This window comes from Mauremys reevesii, linkage group 7 (assembly GCF_016161935.1).
Source record: "Mauremys reevesii isolate NIE-2019 linkage group 7, ASM1616193v1, whole genome shotgun sequence".
NCBI lineage: Eukaryota > Metazoa > Chordata > Testudines > Geoemydidae > Mauremys > Mauremys reevesii.
In genome coordinates this window covers 121075107-121095743 of record NC_052629.1, presented here as the reverse complement: position 1 = coordinate 121095743, position 20637 = coordinate 121075107, and the positions used below count along the sequence as shown (strand labels likewise).

The window sequence follows — 20637 nt, the reverse complement described above, 5'->3', positions numbered from 1 at the left end:
AGATTTTCAAAGGTATTTAGGTGCCTAAATGCAATTTTCAAAAGCACTTGAACAGGTTATTCTAATGGAAGTTAGGTGCTTGGGTACTTCTGACAACCCCATTAGGCATCTTTAGGCACCTAAAATCTGGCCCTAAATCCCTTTTGAAAATATAATTTAGGTTCCCTAATCACTTAGATATTTTTAAAAATCTTGCCCTAAATATAAGAGGAAGAAGGTGGGTGAGATAATCTTTTTATTGGACCAGAAGAGACAGAGACAAGGTTTTGAGCTCCACTGAGCTGCAGAAGAGCTTTGTGTAGCTTGAAAGCTTGTCTCTGCCTTTGCCACCAACAGAAATTGGTCCAATAAAATCTCACCCACATTCTCTCTCTCATATCCTGGGACCAACACAGCTACAATAACACTGCAAACTCTAAGCAGAAGAAAGACATAGTGGGGCAAAAAAAAGTTTAAAATTGAAAAAATGCATTTGCTGCTAAGGATTCTAATTCTATACAACTTTGAGTGAAAATGACACCCTCAACATCACTTTTAAAATATGAATGAGGTCCACTCTAGGAACCTGTACTGCATTTCTGTACAACTATACTCTTCAAGAGATCTTGAGATGATGAAAGAACAATGAAGAATGTGTAGCCCAGTCTCAAATGAAGTACACCATGACCCTATCTGAAATTGTTATATTGCTTCTAGAAATCATTTGCTGTTTTGCTTATGATTTCATTATGCATAGACCAGAAAGAATGTGTTAGCCTTTTCAGCACTAACTGAAATATAACATCTTCCAAACTATGCACACTGCTGGTGATTTCTTGAATTGCTGTTAGTTTATGGTATATTTATATTACTCTAAAGAATCATATTTCCTTTATATAAACGTTTTTTTATTTTACTATTCTGCACAGCCTTTAACATCTCTTTAGTATGCATGAGATGGGCTTTGCAAATTGAGTTATGTGAATTTATAATGTGATTTGCTTTCAAATAGGTCATTTCACCAGCATTTATTATAGAAGTGTCTGTAGTAAAGAGCTTTTAATTTAAATTATTATAAAACATTATTTTATTTTAAAAGTTGTTAACACTAAATGGTAATTAAGTATCGATTGCCACTGTACGAGGAACGTAGAGTATTGCTTTGGGAAGAAAACAACCAGGTATACTGTATTATTGTTCATTAGGAAATGGCAACAAATTTGCAAATAACTACTGCGTAATTGTACATTTCTAACAAATATGAAGGCCAACAAGGGGGGAGGGATAGCTCAGTGGCTTGAGCATTGGCCTGCTAAACCCAGGGTTGTGAGTTCAATCCTTGAGGGGGCCACTTAGGGATCAGGGACATAAATACTTGGTCCTGCTAGTGAAGGCAGGGGGCTGGACTCAAGGTCCTTTCCAGCTCTAGGAGATTGGTATATCTCCAATTATTAAAACTTGTCAATGCAATGCCACTGTAGCAAGGAAATCTAACAGAATTACTTAAATTATAGGACTTAGAAGTGTATAGTTCCACATCAGAAGGGAGATATTATCAAAGGAGAATCTTAGGACAGATACTGAAGATACTCAAAGTGTTTTTGCAAATAAGACACTTGTGTGCAAAGATCAAGTATTTGCATGCATAAATTAGGTACTCAGAAACATACACACACAGTCTCATCAACTAATTTTGAAAATCTGTCCCCATGCTTCTACTGGAAGTCAGTTATGTTTCACTTAATTAGTCTTTCCTATTATGCCTGTTATTCACAAGTGTTTCCTTTCTCCTTTCTCTTTAATGCTCATGTCAAGCGATGAGATAAGGTGCCTTTGTACAGGCTGGCTAATGCAACTCTTGAAGCAATGGCAAGCAATCTGCTTTCTGAGCTCTCACTTATTTTCAAGGCTCTTTCTTCCATTCTCTGGCAAACCTGATTCTACGGTTTGATCTACATAGGCAGAACTCTGACCACTAACCAGGGCCGGCTCCAGACCGCAGCACGCCAAGCGCGCGCTTGGGGCGGCATTTTAACGGGAGGGCGGCAGGCGGGTCCGGCGGACCTTCCGCAGTCATGCCTGCGGGAGGTCCAATGGAGCCGCGGGACGACCGGACCTCCCGCAAACATGACTGCGGCGGGTGCGCTGGTCCCGCGGCTCGTGTGGACCTCCCGCAGGCACGCCTGCAGAAGCTCCATCGTAAACGCGGGACCAGCGGCACGTCTGCGGGAGGTCCCGCGGAGGCGCGGGACCGGCGCCCGGCAGCGTGAGCAGCACGGCGCACCACCCTGCTTGGGGCGGTGGAATTCGTAGAGCCGCCCCTGCCACTAACTTCTGTGGGACTCAGTAGGTGTCCACCCATTCAGATCTTACTTTGGGATCCCTAACCTACACCCCAGAGAATGTGGCCTTTGTGCAAACAGAGTGAATTTCCCACTGTTTGTAAGTCTATAGTCACACAGCAGTTTTATCAAGCTGACTTCTGATTTCTGATCATTGGCTGAAAACTGAAGGAGGTGTGGGTGAAAATCAGAAATCAGAGGAGCCACACAGATTCTGGCTATGCTTGTAGCTGTCATGGCTGTCAACTGGAGCACTGGAGCATTTGAATAGGGGAGAGCTGTCTTTTTAAAAATCTGCCTTGCAACTTAACTCGAAGCGATAGAAACATGCAGAGGGCTCAGCAGATGCTTTCCTTCCTATTGCTATGGGCACTGCAGGATTTCTCACTCTTTTTCTTGGAAGTTACAGCAACCAGGCTTAGACCATTGAGTTTTTAATGGATAAATGTGAACAGCTTTAAACAAACAAAAATTGAGACTCCTTGCCCAAGAAAGGCAAGCAGGATTTGGCTTTGCAAGCGTCTGCTGGCCAGCTTCTCATTCGAAAAGAGGAGATTTCAAAGTAAGCAGCATAACAAGTTTTGTAAACGTACTGAAGTGGTTTCGAAATGTTATCCTCTTATCAACTTCAAAATGCCCAATTGATTTAGGAGCCTGTCTGATTTTCAGAAGTGATTTAGGCACTAAGGGTGGTGCGCTCAGCATGATGACACCTAGCTGACTTAGGAGCCTAAATCTCATTTTCTTCAGGGATTTAGGCACATAGGAGCCAAAATCCCATTGTCAATTTATGGCATTTAGAATAAGTGCCTAAATCACTTTTGAAAATGAGACTGTCTCCTAAATCAGCTGGTGTTTCAATGTTTAGTGCAGCAAGGGCTAAATACCCTTAAAAATCTGTGCCTTTGCTGCCTAAATATGCAGATAGACACCTAGTGGGATGTTCAAAACCACCTATGAGGTGCCTAGCTACATCCTTAGAGGCCAAAATACCTTTTTAAAGTCTGGCCCTTAGGCCCTTTGGATGAGATTTTGGCTCTTAAGCCACTTAGATGCTTTTGAAAAATTTTCCCAACATGTTCACACTAGAGTAGGTTCAGAAGATTTTCAGAGACGCAAAAGAGAGTTGGGTACCCAAATGCACCAGAAGTTATGCATATAACTCCCCTTTCTGCCTCTGAACCACTCCCCTCCAGTGAATAGGAAGTTTAGAAGTAAGTATGGAACCCAGGCAGAACTACTGCAAACCCAGGGCTTGTCATCTGGGGATTAGCTCCATTCAGGTCTGACGCTCCCCTTCTGATGGTTGATCATGCCATGTTCCTCCTGGCTCTCCAGGACTCGCAGTGCTTCCTCTTCATGACTCAACCCTCCAGCCAGGTCATTATAGTCCTCCCCTTCCATGGCTCAGCTGTCTGCATGCCAATCCAGACAGTCTTCTTTCTCACTTTCCCAGCAGCTGGTAGGGGAACCCAGGCCAACCCGCTACTCTGGGTGCCAGCCCAGGGACCCGATGTCCAGCAAATACAGTCTGCTTGTTCCCAGACCTTGTCACTATTTCCCTAGACTCTTTCCAACTCCTTCTCTATCTTTTGCCCCCAGTTCACTGGCCAAACCCCCTCCTCCCATGGAGTAACTGAAGACTACTTCTCTTGGACTCCTTGCCAGATGCTGTAGCTGTTAAGAGCCATGTAATGAATTGATCCTATCCACACACAGTTGATTTCTGTTCACCATGTTACGTATTACAATAAACTAATAACTAACACTACATACACTTTTCAGCACAGATTCTTATCATTCTGACATCCCTACCAGGACCTCTTCCCTGGTATTTACAAACCACCTACTCAGAATTATTTCTACTAGTCTAAGCAGCTGATTATCATTCCAGTTTTGATTTATCTAATTATCCTGGTGCCTGGAAACACTAGTTCTCTGCAGCTAAGAACCTGCCAAGGTTGCCATTTTGTAATGCATTTTGCTATTCATGAGTGTCACTTTGAAATCTGGTATATGAATAAAAAGCCCTGAGAGGCAGATATTTACTGCTGATGTTCCTGGTTTTAGAGTGCATTTGATCGATGTACAGATGAAGCCCCTTCAAAGTTGCTACACCAATTGTCACCCACATAACGTATTTCTGAATTGCTGCCTTTGTGCTGAACACAGTTACTTCATAACTGTCCACATAAAATGTAATTAACTTGTTTTTCTTGTAAGTGGCAAAGTCGCATTGAAATGATCAGGCTTTCTCAGCTGTTGATTTCAATAAAACTTTTCTCATAGCAAAAATGCTATGCAATAATGTGTATTGCACTAAAATGGCATTATCTCAGCCAATCAGAGTACAGGGATGCTAGGAGTTAATAACCCACAAAAGTATTATCATCTCTCAGTTATTCAAATTCCAGAACTGTGGCTGATGGGGAACTGACCTGAATCATGACTGTGGTTATAGCTCAATAAATATATAATATGCAAATCTCTGTGCTCTGGCTAGCTAAGGGTCATTAGCCAATCAGAGTGCAGAATTGTGCATAATAACTGCACAGCTGTTCCATGCAAAATGATTGGCTATTGAACCAAAACTCCACATTCCGGTGTGCACAACAAATAGGACTGCTTCTCCTTCCTACCTCTCTGTTATGACACCCACCTCTGCTCCTCTCAGGAGCCCACCCTCACCCCATCTGCCGCTCTTCTGAGGAAGCTGCTGCTCTGTGGGCTAAATCTTTTTTAATTTCAATCCTGTTTATTTGAAAAGCTCTCTCCAGCCCCCAGTATTAGCTGCTCTGATAGAGGAAGAGTCTTTTGCCCTTCCCTAGTCAGTGTTTAAAATAAAACTTTGAAACAGGAAAAAAACACTCTGTATCAGAAGGCACAAAGGAAAAGCAGGAGAGAAGTATAATGTGTTATGCAATGAAACGTATTGCAACTCATCATTGTGAGAGTGGGGGGTGCTCCTTCCTAAGGAGGAGGGAGGATATGTTTCAATACGATAACTTAAAGGTACTGCCTGTTAACCCTTGAGTCAGATCCTGGACCTATAAACCTCTTTGTTTTCCGCTGTAGGATTGCAGTAGCCCAACCCTTGTAATCCAGAGACACCCTCGAGTTAAATAGTGTATAGAAATTTATTTTAGCACCTGCTGGTTGCAATATGGATTCGATCCTGCAAGGTGTTGAAAAGCAGAGCACGTGCTTAAATTTCAACACGAGTCGTCGCCTTAGCATATGCACAACATACCTCACATGGCACGTGATCAGGATTCATCACCAGCTTTAGTCTGCTGATTGGATCGTTTGCTTCCCTGGGCTGGACCAGGTACTGACGGGGAGTGCAAAGAGAACACTGATCCATGTAGCCCACTGAAGTCAAGGTTAAAGCATAAGCATACTTACTAGAGCGATGGAGATGTTGATTGTCACCTGACTCTTGTGGAAGGCCCAGGAAGTTGATGAAAGGGGAATATGATGTTTTTTCCATTACTGTTTCTGCGCATCACCACAGTGAACAAAACAAGCATTAATGTTTGTCCTCACCACTTCAGTATCTTTTCAGTGAAATATTCAATGCCTCTCCAAATAATCCTGTGTCAGTTTACGAAGTCAAAGAACAGACAGCTCTGTCTGACTGGACTTTTTCATTCATTCTCTCTGAGTCTCTCATTTGAATAAAAAATTCCCTGCTGAGCAGCCTTTAAAGTTTGCTTGTTTGCTTGCTTAAAGTTAAAGCTTGTCGGCACACAAAGTCTGGACTAGTATTTCTATTGAACCCAGGCCTGATTGCCAGATCAGAAGCCACAGATTATCATTAGGGAAACCATAGCTAAACCAATGCATTTTTAAACAATCTTCTGTTCAAAAACCCTGTTTCTGTCCCAAAATGAACCTTTTTTTTAGGTTTCTCTTCTTCCAAATCAAATCCCTTTTATAAAAGTTTTTTTCTTACCTTTTCAGAATTTATTTTCAGTATTCACCAGAAAGCATTGTTTTGTCCCAACTCTGGCATTTTTATTGATGCTTTTGAATTTGACAGATTTTTAGGGGATCATTTGTCCTGCTAATCTGTGGGCATCTAGAAGACCTGCATAAAGGCCTTGATGCATTTAACCTACTAAATTATTATTTTTAAAATTAAGAGGTGTCTCTCTTTGCAGAGAATTATTTCTGAGTGTATGATCATGGCCACCGAGAGAACAGTTGCAGAAATGTCACTTCAGAAGCATGTTTGCAGTGTTGTTGTACCCGTGTTGGTCCCAGGATATGAGAAAAACAAGGAGGATGAGGTAATATATTTGATTGGAGCAACTTCTGCTGGTCTCTTTGAAGAGCTCTGCGAAGCTCAAAAGTGTGTCTCTCTCACCAACAGAAATTGGTCCAATAAAAGATATTACCTCACCCACCTTGTCCGTCTCAATTTAGAACCGTGACAAATGAATGAAACAAGTGCAAAACCTTTATACAGATACTGTGGGGCTGTCAGGTCACACCTGATAACTCACAGCTCTGTGAGAAAAGTCTAGGAAGGACCTGCAGAACAGAATTTATTATTTGTATTATTGAAGCCCCTGGGAGTCATAATCATGGACCAGGACCTCATTGTGCTAGAGAAACTGTCTGTGCCCCCAAAGAGCTTACAACCCATGTGGTAGCTTGCACATTCTGTTAATTAAGATGTTATGTCTTTAAAGGAGTGGCGTTATCCAGTGAACAGAAGTAGCCTGGGTGGGAGGATATGAAGGAATAAATTGTTCTCATTATTTCAGCTTGCTGCCTGGGACCTGCTCATTACACTCAGCATCTTCGCTTTTGAGGGCGCATGCAACGAGACAGGAGAGCAGCACTCTTGTGTGGTATAGCAAATAGCGAGGGCACATGGTACACTAAACATATCAGACTATCCCTAACTTCAACTGGGGATGGTTCTGGGCCAAATTTCAGAGCAACCAATGTCTGATTTTATCTTCAGTCTGCTTTTTTTTTTTCCCCTTCTTCTTCACATTTCAGCCCCAATTATATTCCGGGGTGAGTACAATGCCAGTCTAGGAAGCCAGTTGGAGATCTTGGGCATTTCTGTCAGTTTGCCGGTCAGCCAGGTGTAATGCGAATGGTATGTTAGTGGTAGGACAGATACCGTCAGTGTCACGCTCTCTGGAACCTTTCCTTTGAATGACCGTGAATTTACACTTTGAGCTCCCAGGCTTGTTTTCTGCCCCTTTAACAAGATCTTGCAAGGTATTTCATTGTGGGAAGCTGGCCAACCCTGTAACTACAGTATCTAACTAGCTGTTGACTAAACAATTCGCTCTTATTTTATATAGCATGTTTCACACAAAGGATGCCCCAAAATGTCCTCTAGAATTAAGTGCAAAGTGGTGAGGGCTGCATGGTCTAAATGACAGAAGACAATGGTATTAACGCACTGGGACCAGTCCTGGGGTCTGGCCCAGCTCTGCTCAGCATGTTCCCAGAGCAGACGTGCAAATGTGGCTGTGTCTCACCTTTTCACTCCCCCACTTCTAGGACTGACTGGGATTTGGTGTCCAAATAAGAACAGCCTCAGGGTTAATTAATAGTGTTTGAAGATGTTCCTCTTGCTGATGAGAAGCAGTTCTGCCTTTGAGGCATTTAGCTGAAGGTATCTCAGATGAAGCCACAGGTTTGGTTGTCCAGGATGAGCAGTTTGGGTGAATGTGGACGGTTATTGAAGAGGTTAAAGTATATCCTGACGTACAGCTGAGCCTCCTCAACATTAAAGTGGTAGTTAGGGCTGAGGGTAGAAATAAGATGACTCAGATGAAAAGGCTGAGGAAACCAAACGCTGCACCCACCATGACTCCAAAGAGGGAGTGGTTTGTAGTGGTAACTGGAGCGGCAAGAAATGGCTGTTTCTTCAACCCCTTTGCTGAGCAGTGAAGATTTGGGGATTAGGGTTGGGGGCAGGGAGAAGGGAAGGGATGGATAGTGGCAGGGTTTAGAGAACGGGGCAGTGTAAAGGAGCTGTTAGCCATAATGGTAATGTCATGGGTAGAGATGAGGGAGATGGCACTTAATACATAGAGTTGGGTGGAAATTTTTGGCAAATAGTCAATTCATCAAAAAACCCATTTTGAGGGGCACACTCAAACGATTTGTGCATTTGGGCTGAATTTGGCAAATAATTTCAGCAGGAAAAAGAATTTGGAAATGTCTAGACATTTCATTCTGATATTTTGAAAACAAACTATTGCAGTGTTTCAGTTTGAATTTTTTTTTAACAAAATGGGTTTGGTTTTTTTTTTTTAAATTCAATTATTTGCTTAGATCTATTAATAAGCAAAAGAGGAAGCTGATTTTTAAGTGACTAAATTGTACCAGCAAGAAGCATGCAGGATAATGGTGAAAGAAGAAGAGGGGTTAGGGTAATATTTCCCCCTACAGCTCTATAAAATAGATCTTCCATTTATTAGTCAAATACTTTAGAATCATAGAATATCAGGGTTGGAAGGGACCTCAGGAGATCATCTAGTCCAACCCCCTGCTCAAAGCAGGACCAATTCCCAACTAAATCATTCCACCCAGGGCTTTGTCAAACCTGAGTTTAAAACTTCCTAAGGAAGGAGAATCCATCACCTCCCTAGGTAACCCATTCCAGTGCTTCACCACCCTTCTAGTGAAAACGTTTTTCCTAATATCCAACGTAAACCTCCCCCACTGCAATTTAAGACCATTGCTGCTTGTTCTGTCATCTGCTACCACTGAGAACAGTCTAGCTCCATCCTCTTTGGAACTCCCTTTCAGGTAGTTGAAAGCAGCTATCAAATCCCCCCTCATTCTTCTCTTCTGCAGACTAAACAATCCCAGTTCCCTTAGCCTCTCCTCATAAGTCATGTGCTCTAGCCCTCTAATCATTTTTGTTGCCCTCCACTGGACTCTTTCCAATTTTTCCACATCCTTCTTGTAGTGTGGGGCCCAAAACTGGACACAGTACTCCAGATGAGGCCTCACTAATGTCAAATAGAGGGAATGATCATGTCCCTCGATCTGCTGGCAATGCCCCTACTTATACAGCTCCAAATTCCATTAGCCTTCTTGGCAACAAGGGCACACTATCGACTCATATCCAGCTTCTCGTCCACTGTAACCCCTAGGTCCTTTTCTGCAGAACTGCTGCCTAGCCACTCGGTCCCTAGTCTGTAGCAGTCCATGGGATTCTTCTGTCCTAAGTGCGGGACTCTGCACTTGTCCTTGATGAACCTCATCAGGTTTCTTTTGGCCCAATCCTCTAATTTGTCTGGTTCCCTCTGTATCCTATTCCTACCCTCCAGCATATCTACCACTCCTCCCAGTTTAGTGTCATCTGCAAACTTGCTGAGGGTGCAGTCCACGCCATCCTCCAGATCATGAATGAAGATATTGAACAAAACCAGCCCCAGGACCGACCCTGGGGGCACTCTACTTGATACCAGCTGCCAAGTAGACATGAAGCCATTGATCACTACCCGTTGAGCCCGACAATCTAGCCAGCTTTCTATCCACCTTATAGTCCATTCATACAGCCCATACGTCTTTAACTTGCTTGTATGATCCATATGGGATTAGATTTAGCCACTGTACTGGGATTTAATAGACCACATTTCTGTTAAGGTGATATCCGCCTCTGCTTGTAAAATGTATTTTTCTGTCTGTTGGCAAACTTAAAGGCTGCAGTAACTCTACCTCCTTTGGACATGATCAACGTTGCTTTTTGTATCATGATGGCACCCCCTTCTGTAAGTAATGATATAAGCAGGTATTCTAGTGAGTACAGTGTCAATTAGTAATGGTGAAAGACAGAATGTGTAAGTTACATGTCTAATTAGTGTAATTTACAGGATGAAGGACCATAAGCGAGAGTTGTAGCAGTAGAAAAACTAGCAGTGTACATTCAAGTAGGCCACCCACTGCTTTGACTCACACTCTTCCTGCTACCTTCGGGTTTCATTCTCATTTGCCCGGTACTTTGTGCAGGCATTATACCAAATCAGAACGATGATGTTTGTCACTCACTTTGCACAGGTTGAAGTGATTGTTCAAGGCAGGGGAGAATCGGGCCTTTTGTGCTAAGGCCCTGTGTTTGAGGGGTGTTGGGGGTAGGGAGATTAGAGGGGCTTGCACTGGGAGAGCAGTGCCAGTGTACAGTGGGGCTTCCATCGGTGTGGCTTACCCCAGTAGTTGACCGGCGCAGTGGGTCTATGGTAGGTGTCGTGTTATACCAGAGCACATTGTCCTAGTAGTCTAGGCAAGCCTCAAGACAAATTCAGACTAGAAATACATTTTTTTAACAGGGAGGGTAATTAACCATTAGAGCAACTTACCAATGGACCTAGTAAATGCTCTGTCACTTGAAGTCTTTAAATGAATGTGGGATCTCTTTCTAAAAGATATGCTGTAGCAGAAGCACAAGTTATTGGGCTGGGTGTAGGAACTTCTTGGGGTGAAGCTCTCTGGCCTGCACTATGCTGGAGGTCAGACTAGATGATCATAATGGTTCCTTCTAGCCTCTATCAATCTGTAAAAGTCTCCTTTAAACCTGCTTACCAAGGTGTGACCTCCTTACCTATCGCTTCTGAACTATGCTCATTGACAGGGTTAATTTCCAATCCTTTAAGGCTTTGTGTTCAATAATAGATCAGTAAAGCTGGAGATCTTGAGCTCTATTGAGTAATTAGATACAGTTAGTATAGGCACTTAGGAATAGGTCACTGCTTTTATTATCTTCATCCACCATGCTGCTTCGTATCCTGCTCTCAGCAATGCCTTTTATCCTAATTTTGGCCCTCTGTGGACAGATTTGCCTAACCAGGCCCTTTTTTTAATAGCTGTAGTACAAACTGGAAGTGAAGTGAACGAAGACCATAATGTGGCATCCCACTGTGCCAAGTTCAGGAGGAGAATCCTTCTGGGTGCATGCTGCTCTAATTGTGACATTTTAACAATTCCCTTTTCGTTTTAATGTGGCCTAATAATACAAAGCTAACTTGAGTCTTCAGCATCTTGGTTTCACACATAAGTATTAGTTTATGCTTCTTTTCATTTAATTCTGATTCACATACTTTGGTTTTGTATGGTGTTATTGGAAAGAGGGAAAGGTTTTATTTTTTTAAATAGGGCATTTAAAAGTGCTGACATGTTTTTCCATGTGTGGCTACAGCCAAACAACAACCTGGGGGTCAGATTCACAACTCATGTAAATCAACATAGCTCTCTTGAAGTCAATGTGAACATTCATCGACTTCAATGATGCTACACTGATTTCCACCAGCTGAGAAACTGGCCCTTTGTTTTTGACTGATGATTTGGGGAATCTGTCTATATACAAAGTATAAATTCTGTTGGATGTGCAGTTGCTATATCATTGAATGCCTCAGTGTGTATGGAAACCACCATTTGCTGTCAAGTCTGGAGAGTATCTTCCAGACCAGGGGAAATGGAGCGTCATTAAACCTTGATGGCTCAGGTGGAAGCAGCTCAGGAGAATGAATAGCTGAAGCCTAGAAAAACCAGTTGGACCAAGTAGCTGGAAGGAGAAGGGGTTTAGAGCAAAGAGGGTCTGAGGGACTCGCAGACACAAGAAGCTTGGCCAGGAAGGAGGAAGAGAGAGGCATACTGTCATAGCAGAAGCGTCCTTTTGAACTGCAGGACCAGGTGCAGAGGGAGAAGACTGGCTGCCCAGGAGAGGGGGAGTCTCCATGATTCGGAGGAGAAGCCATGTGCAGAAGAGGACTCTGACTTCAGCCCAAAGAACGCTCCAGAGCATGAGGAAACTGAGGCAGGCAAATATATATGGCTGGCTAATTGTTCGGTCTAGATCTGCATATTTCTCATGCTACGTAAAGTACAGAGTGATTGGTTTTGGGGAACCCTTACTAAGCTCATGTGTCTCTTTGCTTTCACGGTCAAGTTTCCCTGAAGAGGTCAGCCATAAACTCAGTGCAATGACAAGGTTGGAGTTTTAGGAAAGAGGATGTTTAAACTACGGGAGGCTAAGGGGTACTTGAACATCAGGGTAGTTTCAAGCTAAGCGTGTGGGTTGAGTGCTTTGCTGAACTGGAGCCTTAGTACAGGGCTGTCTATGCTTTACAGAGCTCTAAGGCTCATCAGTAACTGTCTTGCTACTAAATTTGAAGAGCAGCCTAATGAAGGGTATCACTTGATTTACATATGTAACACTGACAGACCCCACTCATTGGCGGGTGGGATCGAACCTGGGACCTCTGGCACTTAATACATGATCCTCTACTTGTTAACTAAGGCTGTAGAGCAAACTCATTAATCTCTCTCTCTCTCTAAGTGGTCTCGGTGCCGCTAGATGGGACAGAACACCACACCCAGGAGGTGTGTGGGTTACATACTTCCCCTAGCTGAAGAAGCATGTCCCAAGCTTCAGAGACTTCCCAGTTGAAATCCCAGATGAGTCCCCACGTGTAACCTGGATGGGCCACCAGCCATAGGGCTTTTAGCTCCTGCAGTAGAGGTTCATGTACTAAGCTCCAGAGGTCCCAGGTTCGATCCCTCCTGGCAACAACTGGAGTCTGTTGGTGTTACACATATATGCTCAGGAGAATCCATTGACGCATAACTGGCTCTGAAGTGAATGGGAAGGAAAGTGGTAGCAACATGCTACAGGTAGTGTTTTGTTGCAAAGGAAGGAACATTTGGATTCTTAAATCAGCACTAAATTGTAGGCTCCTCTATTGTGGCATCCACAGCAATTGCATTTTTGATGAATTGGGACACTGTTGTTCCACACTGGCTTCCTTCTCTTAATAGACGTGGTATTTTATGCTTCTTTACCCTGTTTTGGAGCCAGAAGAATCTTCACTAATGCTTTACACGTAGTTGATTCTTAAAGTGTAAGTAATCCTTGGATTTATTAATGTATTCAGCTCTTTCCCCGTTTCTATTTTAATATATATTCATGCAGGGTCTCTGTGGCATTCTGCATGTCATGGTGTTTTTATCTAAGCCTGTCATGAAGACTTTTTTCTGAAAGCAAGACTTTTTTTCAAAGTTACTTCTCTTGCAGATTTTTTTTACACTTTGTAATGCTACTCTTTTCTAGAATATTTTTGAAAATTTCAAGCCCTGACTTCAATGCCAGAACATAGGCAGCCAATGCAAAAAACATTCCTACCTACTTTACTTTGGTTGCTATTTGACTGAATTCCCACTGAGGTTATGTAGTGTCAATGTAGTGAGTAATTGAACAAATTCTCCCTTTTTTCCATCTTCCTTCAAAATACTTGTTCACATGCTTCTCCAGAATACCAGTTCCAAATCTAGACGAGTCTACGGACCCATTTGTAAAGCTTTCACAAGATTCTTTTGGTCTGTTCTGCTGTTACCCATGGCTCAGGCTTGAACTGATTTGCCTGTGGTTTAGTGAAATATATCGATATTGCTATTCACAGTTAACAGATTACTGGGAGTGTATGTGTGATCTTTGCTAATATGGCCACATTCTTTTATGGAATCTAGCACTGCTCCTGGAGTCCTAGGTAACTGGTGTGGCACTTTGGGCCAGACCCTTTGTCAAGATTCCTTCCCCACTCTGAACTCTAGGGTACAGATGTGGGGACCCACATGAAAGCCCCCTAAGCTTATTTCTACCAGCTTAGGTTAAATCCTGGTACTCTGCCACCACCAAGTGATTTAACAAGAAACAGGGAAAGGACCACTTGGAGTTCCTCTTCCCCCAAAATATCGCCCCAAGCCTTACACCCCTTTTACTGGGTAGGCTTGAGAAATGTCCTAACCAATTTGTTACAAAGTGATCAAAGACCCAAATCCCTGGATCTTTGGACAATGGAAAAGTCAGTCAGGTTCTTAAAAGAAGGATTTTATTAAAAAGATAAAAATCATCTCTGTAAAATCAGGATGGAAATAACTTTACAGGGTAATCAGATTCAAAGAGCCCAGAGAAACCCCTTCTAGCCTTAGTTTCAAAGTTACAGCAAAACAGGGATAAACCTCCCTCTAGCAAAGGAACATTTACAAGTTGAGAAAACAAAGATAAAACTAACACGCCTTGCCTGGCTGTTATTTCAAACTTGTAAGTATGAGAGACTTGTGCAGAAAGATTTGGAGAACGTGGATTGATGTCCGGTCCCTCTTAGTCCCAAGAGCAAACAACCCCCAAAACAAAGAGCACAAACAAAAGCCTTACCAGCCCCCTGGCCACCAAGATTTGCAAGTATCTTGTCCCCTTATTGGTCCTTTGGGTCAGGTGTCAGCCAGGTTACCTGAGCTCCTTAACCCTTTACAGGTAAAAGGATTTTGGTGTCTCTGGCCAGGAGGGATTTTATAGTATTGTACACAGGAGAGTTGTTACCCTTCCCTTTATAGTTATGACATGTCATAAACAGCAGTCCCAGCCTGCCCACTGCTTAATCATTGACTTTATTTTATCTCACAGCAGCATATACAGCGCAGAACATGTGAACAACAGATTGTCTCATTAAAACTTCAACAAAAATTCCTCCTAATGAGTCAGGAAACTGAAAACATGTGAGAGAGGAAAATATTTTCCAGTATTCTGACTGGAAACAACCCACCACAGAATACACTTTTAGTAAAACTTTTTTCCAGATAAATTGCTAGTGGCATATTACATTTTTTTATATAATGTCTGCTGTGGAATTACACCCTCAGGTGCGTTCTGACAGCATTCTAGAGAAGTGGAACCCTTTTAAATCCCTGAAGCCAGCTGTAAGAAGAATGAGATTTTTAGGATCGATGTTAGGGCCTGGCCCTACAAACATTTCAGCAGGGGTGTGATGCATATGTGCATGTAGTGAAGCTGATGTCTGAAGCAGGGCTGCTTGTGGAAGACCTTAGTGGAAGTTATGAACGGATTTTAGAAGTGAACATCTCTTGGACAGCGATCAGTTTAAAAAAATACAAGGGGCCAAATCTGTAGCAACTGACACTTGATTTTTTGTGTGTATCTAGATCTTAAGTGACACTTTATTATTATTATTTTTGTCCTGTATTCACAAGAGGCATTGGGCCAGTTTTAGCAGTGATGTGTGCATGGCATAAGTTAGATAAGGGTTGCCAACTTTCTACTCACACAAATCCAAACACCCTTGCCCCACCCCTTGCCCGCCCCTCCTCTGAGGCCCCAACCCTTCTACGAGGCCCTGCCCCCGCTCACTTCATCGCTCGCTCTCCCCACCCTCACTCACTTGCTCATTTTCACCGGGCTGGAGCTGGGGGTTGGGGTATGGGAAGGAGTGCGGGCTCTGGTGTGGGGCTGAGGATGAGGGATTTGGGATGCGGGAGGGGGATCAGGGCTGGGGTAAAGGGTTGGGGTGCTGGAGGTTGTGGGGAGGGCTCTGTCTGGGGGTGTGGGCTCTGAGGTGGGGTTGGGAATGAGGGGTTTGGGGTACAGGAGGATGCTCCAGGCTGGGAGTGGGGGGGTTGGAGGCCGGAGGGGGTTGGGGCATGGGGAGGGTGACACTCTGGCTGCGGGTGCAGGCTCTGGGGTGGGGCTGGGGATGAGAGGTCTGGGGAGCAGGAGGGTGCTCCAGGCTGGAATCTAGGGATTCAGAGGGCGGGAGGGGATCAGGGCTGGGATAGGGGGCTGGGGTGTGGGGAGAACCAAAGGCATTGGGCACCGCTTACCTAAAGAAGCTCCCGGAAGCAGCAGCATGTTTTCCCTCCGGCTCCTATGCGGACGCGCGGCCAGGCAGCTCTGCACACTGCCCCATCCTCAGGCACCACCCCCACAGCTCCCATTGGCCGTGCTTCCCGGCCAATGGGAGCTGCAGAGCCAGCGCTTGGGGGGAGAACTGCAAGAGCCACAGGAGGCACCATGCCTTAGCTCCACTGCGCCACAGACTCCACTTTTGACCCTTTCGACCTTTTTGAAAACCAGACACCTGGCCACCCTAAGTTAGATTCCCTTACACTCAGTTAGACTCCCTTAGACTAATGTACAGGAGAGCCTCTGTTGGATTGTACCTGCGGTGGAGACGGAAGAAGGGGTAAGTCAAAGAAAGGAGCTGAGTGCTGGGCATCTCTGAAAATCAGGCCTGATGTCTCAAGATGAGTCCCCTACAACACAGCTCCCCAGAATTTCTTGGACACTTGTGAAAGCGTAAAAATTGTAGATGTTTGACCCTGAAAGGGCAAAGAGAACTTTAACTCTGAAAGACTTTGAGAAGATCACATGCAGTATTAAGATATCATCTTTCTTTGAAAATAGATCCTACCCGACAGCTTCTTGATCCTGAGAAGTAAGTGGTGTGAGTGGAAGTCACTGGATAAAGGTTAGAATTGGTGGGAAGTGGACATAGAATGGTAGGAACAATGGAATATTCCACACTTTGTAGTAAAGCTCCATTTGCAAGTGTCCACATTATTTAAGAGTACCTTCTGGAAGCTCTTATTACTGCTTCAGTTCTGCAATTAAAGATTTCCCCCATTGTAAGGAATCCCTCTTCAAAGGCTAAACTTTAGAACGGGAGTGAGGTGTATGCTAGGGATTCCAGTCATAGCAAACAAAAGCTTTCAGCTTCGGTGTTGTTCAAATGTTACTCTTCCACAAAAGAGGAACCCTGAGCGTAATATGGCTAATTGCAGGAACCAACAGGGTAAATAAAAACTCCAGATAATAATCGCAATAAATACAGCGCAGTCAAAGAAATCACAGTGCTGATGGACCTGACCTCTTATCAGTGGCTACTAGCCAGCTCCATCTGCTCTCCTGATTGCTATAATAGAACCTGTTTCTTGGGTTGCTGTTATTGGATAGCCTTTCAGATGTTAAGGATTTAATCATTAAATAAGCAGAGACGCTGAGCACCAGAGGAACACACTTTCCTGCTTGGTTAAGAACTACTCCCCTTTGGAGAACCATGCTATGAGGAATGTTGGTGCTTCAGAAGATGTTGGCTATGGAAAAGAATAAATTCTGGGAGATTTCAGAAGAGTGGAAACCATTCCTTCCCAGACAGATCTGCCCTTCTAGCTAAGGATCCTGGAACACTTTAAATATTTTTCCTTCATCAAAGTAGTATATATAAGACACTGCTTCTGGGAACATGATTTAGTCCATTAGAGGAATGGATAACAGATGTAAAGTCAGCATGTGCCCACACCTGTAAATGTTCTCCAAATGGAGTTGATGAAAGATTTAATATTCAGCACCTTTGTAAGATGCACTGCTCCTCTATATGCACAATTTCCCAGAGAAAGAATGGCTGAAGTCCATTGTCTGCAGAACAAATCAGCATGCTCAGGAGGAACTGCTGGGAACTTAATTATTTCCTAATGTATCTAAAAGAAGTTTCCTTACTTTGTTCCTTTGTTCACTGGAAAAACACAGACCATTAAAAATGTGTTGTGGTTTTTTTGGTCTCTTATCTCACCAGGCACTGGGAGCTGTATGGATTCTATTCATTTCAGGAGATGACTTTTGTATTTCAGAACAGTACCTCCCCTTTTTAGAGATTACCAGCCTAAAGGAAACATTTCACCACATGTTCCTACAAGAAGTGCTACTGCAATAATGAGTTTCCAGGACACACTCTCTTTTTCTGGTGGTGGTTCTGGTCGCATTGCTGTTAATACTTGCTTTTGTTTAAAATAGCAAAGAAAATTGACAATGGGTGTAGCAGATAGAAACAAAAAATGGGGGGAAATAAAGCACAAATGCAAGGAAATAAATTTAATATTGTTTTTCCCTGGGGATTTTTGGAGCAGAGCAAGAACAATATGTGGGTGTGTGATGGGGTAGTCTGCCCCTTAAGAGCAGTACAGCTTACTGGTCAGTCCTGCACATGGCATGGTCTTCAGGAGTTTGGGTGGTCTGATACACACAGCCTGAGGAAATATGGGGAGAGAGGAAAGGAGTCTGGGAAGACCTGGCATCCAGAAGGAATCACCAGGGCCGGGGCTCAGGAGCCTTGCAGCAGGGCTGGTGCTGGGCTCTCTTCTCACTCAGCTAATAAGGAATGAGCTAGGAAGAGGATCCGATATAAATGCTGCCTCCTCCTTCATAGCAGGGCCGATGCCTGCAGACACTGACAGGAGTAAGAAGGCTCCTGTAGCACCTGTGTTAGCAGGGAGCAGACACCAGCAGCGGAAGGCAGCAACCTTTCTGAGCCTGAGCACTAAGTGGGGCTAGCAGAGGCTGATAAATTGCCGCCCCGCTCCGGGAGGAGAGCTTGGGCTTCTGCGTGAGGAGAGATTTAAAGGCAGAGAAAAGGGACTGGGCACAGAGCTTAGAGAGCTGGCATGGGAGGATCCCTGAAAGCCAGAAGTACCTTTTGTTATTTGGGACTCTTCATTATGACCCCTTTTTTGTAGGCGGTTTTGTAATAAACAAGGAGGATATTATTGAATCCAGCATCCGGAGTACCTCAGCTGGAATTATTGGCTTCCTGGGAAGGGACACTGAGGCAGGAAGTATGTGCAGCACCACACTGACTCACCAGGAGGCGCTACAGAGCAGGCACTCCCTTTGACAGGGTGTCACATTGTGTGTGTGGATGTCATGTGTCCTGTGTTCACCAGTTTGTACGCTGTTATTTTAATAAAATAGGACAACTTACCAAAGTATATAGTGGCATCAAGATGTTTGTATTGAAGTGTCTGCTTTTCTGCTCATTTCCAGTATGAAATGGAGAAATACCCCTCCTTCAGAATTTCCCATGCAGAAAAAGGTTCACATTTTTTTCTTTTTACCAGGAACAGATCATTGCCCTGACTCAGGAAAGCACTTAAGATTCTTCTGTATTCAGCAAAAAAACCCTAAACACATGCTTAACATTAAGCACATGCTGCAGTGCCTTCAACATCAAAGTTAAGCCCATGGTTAGATGCTTAGCTGAACAGGGATGTTTCCTGAATCAGCTCCCATGTGTGTATCAGTTATAAGAGGAGATCAGTAACAGTGAATGCCAAAGAGATGCTCATTCATGAGCAGGGGACAACTCACCTTAACACAGCCTGCAATTAGATAAGGAATGGGGTCCCTTTGATGCTGCCACTTTCCCCACTGAAGGTGTCTTGAAACCTCACAATGCAAAGGCAGCTTGAAAGGAGGTCTTCAAATGGAAAGATCTTCCCACAAACTATGTGCAGCAGTACTAACCCTTATTCTGTGCTCCTACCTCCAAACTCTTGTTTCCTAGGGACATACAGTGAGTGTCTGAAAAGACAGCAGTGCTTTAGTATTGCAGCACAAGGCAGAATTCAAAAAACTCAAGGGGCCCTTTTATGATATTGTCAAGCTTGACAATATAGCTGTCTTGTCATCACATTTCTCATGACAACATAGTTTGCAAAGCTGTAGGGGAAAAAAGGATATAAAATGTAGGATCTGAGTGTCTGATCTCACACAAGTTTTAAACCAGTGTACCTGTATTGCTGTCAGTGGGCTGACAAACTCAATGAGCAGTGCAGCATACCCGATTTTATTCAGTGCTGACTTTAATGAAAGAGCAAGACACTGCAAAGAATAGTTATCGGGGCCGTGAATACTTTCAAATTGCAGTCTCCTCCTGTCCCTCCTGTGCTGGAGAGCTCTGTGTGAAAGGGAGAGAACGAGCCCATGTGCACGAGAGATGAACCTCAAATTGTCATGAAGTTTCAAACGAAATAAAAGATGGACTGTGGCGCTGAACAGTGACAGAGTGATTAAACAGTGAAAGAGCCAGGTCAGTGTGGTGTCAGGATCAACAGGCTGAAATTTGTCATTGCTTCATCATAGGCAGGCTTTGAACCTGGGTTTTTTCTGGTTCTTACTCCACATGGAACACTTAAGGGCCTGATCCTCTGGGCAAAACTATTGAAGACAGCTGGAGATTTTCCTGCATAGGGACTGCAGGGGAGGACACTTAGCATCCGCTGGAAAGAAAGATGGGTCCAAGCCTCAAAGTTTCTGGAGTGGTTGGAGCTGGGCTTTCAGAAATGAAGCCTGGATGCTAAGTCCAGGTACGAATCGGCACTTCACCAATGTTTAGGGGCGTTTGGACCCGGGGATTCAGTTCAGACCCATCCTCTGCCTAAAAACAATTGCTCACGTGAATTTGCAACATTGGGTGGAAGGAATTTATTGGGAGGTTGCTGGGACTTTGCAAGACAGAACTGGGGATGTGTCTTATCAGCATCTCTACTTTTATTGAGTTTGATGTATGTGGAGTGTTGGTATTTCATTGGACTTTGCTAGCACTGCCGGAGCAGAAAGAAAAAATGAATTACAGAAATTAAGGACTCAGAGGATAGAAATAGAAGAGGAGGAATGTTGCTGTGCTATTCTTTTTCCCTATAGCCTCTCTTA

General features: G+C 43.7%; 1 protein-coding gene and 1 long non-coding RNA gene across 2 annotated transcripts in view; one reads left to right on the top strand and one right to left on the bottom strand.

Moving 5' to 3' along the window:
• LOC120408897 overlaps positions 1-16639 on the bottom strand; it is a 42163-nt gene extending 25524 nt beyond the window's left edge. Inside the window, exons 1-2 of the long non-coding RNA XR_005600996.1 lie at positions 16565-16639; positions 5727-5819 (exon numbers count right to left, since the gene is read on the bottom strand). This is a non-coding gene — a long non-coding RNA (uncharacterized LOC120408897). The remainder of the gene's footprint in view (positions 1-5726; positions 5820-16564) is intronic.
• The window catches only part of SYNPR (synaptoporin), a 173285-nt gene that overhangs the window by 129347 nt on the left and 23301 nt on the right, over positions 1-20637 (top strand). The window lies entirely within an intron of this gene.